The sequence below is a fragment of the Orcinus orca genome, chromosome 1 (genome assembly GCF_937001465.1).
Source record: "Orcinus orca chromosome 1, mOrcOrc1.1, whole genome shotgun sequence".
NCBI classification, from domain to species: domain Eukaryota; kingdom Metazoa; phylum Chordata; class Mammalia; order Artiodactyla; family Delphinidae; genus Orcinus; species Orcinus orca.
In genome coordinates this window covers 159,012,587-159,015,863 of record NC_064559.1, presented here as the reverse complement: position 1 = coordinate 159,015,863, position 3,277 = coordinate 159,012,587, and positions in this window count along the sequence as shown.

Below are 3,277 nucleotides of genomic sequence, written 5' to 3'. Positions count from 1 at the left end.
TACGCAAGTTCCCAGGATATGTATTTAAAGAGCTGAGAATCAAATGGAATGGAATTAACCTGATAGGATGTGGGAAAGGTACCCAATTTCCCTTGCCTGCCTTAACCTTATCAGCTGGAAAAACTAAATACTCACTTTTCCAGATGCTTTTGGACCTAACATTGGTCATAGACAGAGTCTGGTCAAGGATTCATCAGTGGAAGTATGCTGAGGATGCTGGGAAGGCTTGGGCTTTTCCTGATAAAAGGGAAGGCTGCAAATGGCACATCCTTTCCCTCACCTTCCTGCCTTGCACATAAATGTGATGGTAGGAGAGCTACAGCAGTCACAACACAACCATGAGAAAAAAGCTATTGGAAGCAGCATCAGTTACTGCCTATGTTCAGACTTCTTGCTATGTGAGAAAAATAACCTCCCATTTGTTTAAGCCTCGATAGCGGCAGAAAGCATTTCTAACTAATATAGCACCATTTAAAATGATGTTTGTAAAGGTTACATAATAATATAGAAATATTTTAATGATTTAATATTGGTGAAAAAGCAAGAGGTGTGTGTGTAGCTAGAATTCCACTACGTAATCCCTCCTCAAACTCTACAAAAACTTATTCACAGAAAAAATACTGGAATTATTACAAATTGCTATGTTTTACTTTGCAAGGTGTGTCTAAGAATTGTTTTCTTTACACTTTTCTATTCTGTAGTTTCCAAATTTTCTTTAGTAAATCTGCATTATTTTTAAACAAAAGAACAATATGTGTGTGTGTGTGTGTGTGTGTGTGTGTTACACACATATTTAAGGCTAACTTGGCCTCTGGGTACACTAGGAGAAATATGGTGTCTCAGATCACAGGACGCAATCCCCTCGTTGCACTCAGCTCCCTCATGTGTGAGCACAGGGCGGTAGAGGGGTCTAAAACTCAACATGATGAAGAGTAGGTGAGGCACTGAGATCATTAATCTAGTGACAATTAAATCACAAAGAAGAGAAGCATAAGTACTCTCTTCAAATACGTGAAGGACTCTCCTGTGGAAATAGGTATTAGTTCATTTCATCCTTCCTTCACTCTAAATATTTGCTGAGGGCCATATGCCGGGTACCCTGCAAAGCCCATTATGAGCCTCAAACACCCATGGTCCCTGCCTTTATATAAGGTGTAGTTTGCTAATGGAGATAGTCATTTATCAAATAATCACCCAAATATAACACTTCAAGTGATGATAAAACCTGTGAAGGAACAGTAGAGGGAGCTGGGACAGGTAGAAATCTGATGAAGCCTTGTTTAAGCTGAGGTCTGAAAAGCTAACCAGAAAAAGTAGAAGAGAGTTCCAGGCAAAGGCATTTGCAAAGACCCTGAGGCCACAGGGAACAGAAAGAGGACCCCTGGAGCACAGAGCATGTGGGCTTGAGTGGTGTGAGATGAGGCTGGAGAGGCAGCGGCCACAGGGAACAGAAAGAGGCCACAGGGAACAGAAAGAGGACCCCTGGAGCACAGAGCACGTGGGCTTGAGTGGTGTGAGATGAGGCTGGAGAGGCAGCGGCCTTTCTGGCCCTTTGGCTCCCTAAGACCTATAAGACTTCATGATGAGCTTCAGTCAGAGGAGAGATATGATTTGTGTTGTGAAAGGGCCCCTTCTGGCTGCTCTGGGTCTGCAATCCTTCATCCGTCCAAAAGAATTAGATCCATGGATGAAAGTGGTCAGGAGATGGATTTTGGCTAAGTATGAGAAAAAAACGTTCTAATCATAAGATAAATAATAACTACCATATATTTGGCTTTACTAACTGCGAGGCAGTATGCTAAGTGTTTACAAACCTTAAATTTGTTTTTCACTTACTCCTCACAACCATCTTAGGAGGCAGAGACTATTGTCATCATACTTTACACATTAGGGAATTAAGGCTCAGAGAAGTTAAGTGACTTAACCAATGTCACACAGCTAATAAATAGCGAACCCAGTACTTGAACCGAGTTCTAGCCAATGTCAAAGCCCTTTCTTCATCACTAAGCAACACTGCCTACCCCCACAAAAGGTGGAGCTGCCATCCTAAGCTGAAAGGAGCGGTTGGATAGTGACTTCCTTGAAGGGCTCCCCACACTGGGGGCCCCTTGAGTTTTCAGGAGATGTGATGCCTGACCTGCTTCACACTCACTGGGAAACTGAACCGTGGGAGAAGGAGGCAGTTTCTTCTTGTGTCTGTTTCTAGAGAGCTAAGGATGCCTCTATCCACCTTCCAGGTAGGATCATCCCCACCAAATCATATTCTCCTTATAGCCTGGAGACACCCTCTTTCCTGCCATCCTCGGAGAGAAGCCACTGGCGGAAGTCAAGCTCTGGGGCGCTTTCAGACCCTCTTGGAGGCTACCTTGCTCTCTGCTTTCTCCCAAGCACTGGAGGAACTCAACTTCATTGTGGAGCTGAGGAGACGAAGCAGGTGAGGCTCATGAACATGGACCTTTTGCAGATCTGACCCTGGGCCGGGGTCAAGTGCATGGATAAGGAACCGCAGCCATTGTTATCAGATGATATTGATTCTCAGGAGAAGCGGGAGAGATTAAGAAGTTATTGGGGGCTTCTCAGGTGGCGCAGTGGTTGGGGGTCCGCCTGCCGATGCGGGGGATGCGGGTTCGTGCCCCGGTCCGGGAAGATCCCACATGCCGCGGAGCTGCTGGGCCCGCGAGCCGTGGCCGCTGAGCCTGAGCGTCTGGAGCCTGTGCTCCGCGATGGGAGAGGCCACAGCAGTGAGAGGCCCGCGTACTCAACCCCCGCCCCCCAACCAAAAAAAAAAAAGAAGTTATTGGGCGCCTGGCTTCTTTTCTGAAGTCACAGAGCAGCTGCTGCTTCATAACAACCCTGAGCATGAGGAACATTTGGGGAGAAGGGGTAATTTTTAAATAAAGAAAAATGCTCTCCTCTGCCAGAAAATTTGGCCACTAACTTCCTTTGACAGGTGTAATAGACTGTGGTAGTTTGCAGGGGATTCATAGTGTAAAGTAAAGCAAGAGGGGTAATAAGCATCTTGGCATTTATTCTTTATGTAGGAATATTTGTTCCTCAAAGTCAGACTATGTGGAATATTAGCATTTGAATAAATTATTCAACACCTTCTAGAGAAAGCAAGGGGAAAAATCTTTTCAGCATTATAACATGGCGATCTACATGGTAGTAGAAAAAGAAGGCTGTCATTTTTTCTTCAATTACAAAAGGCAAATATTTATTATTTATAAGTATTCGCCTTGTATAGGCTTAAATGTTATTTATGAACCTGTTGCACAGT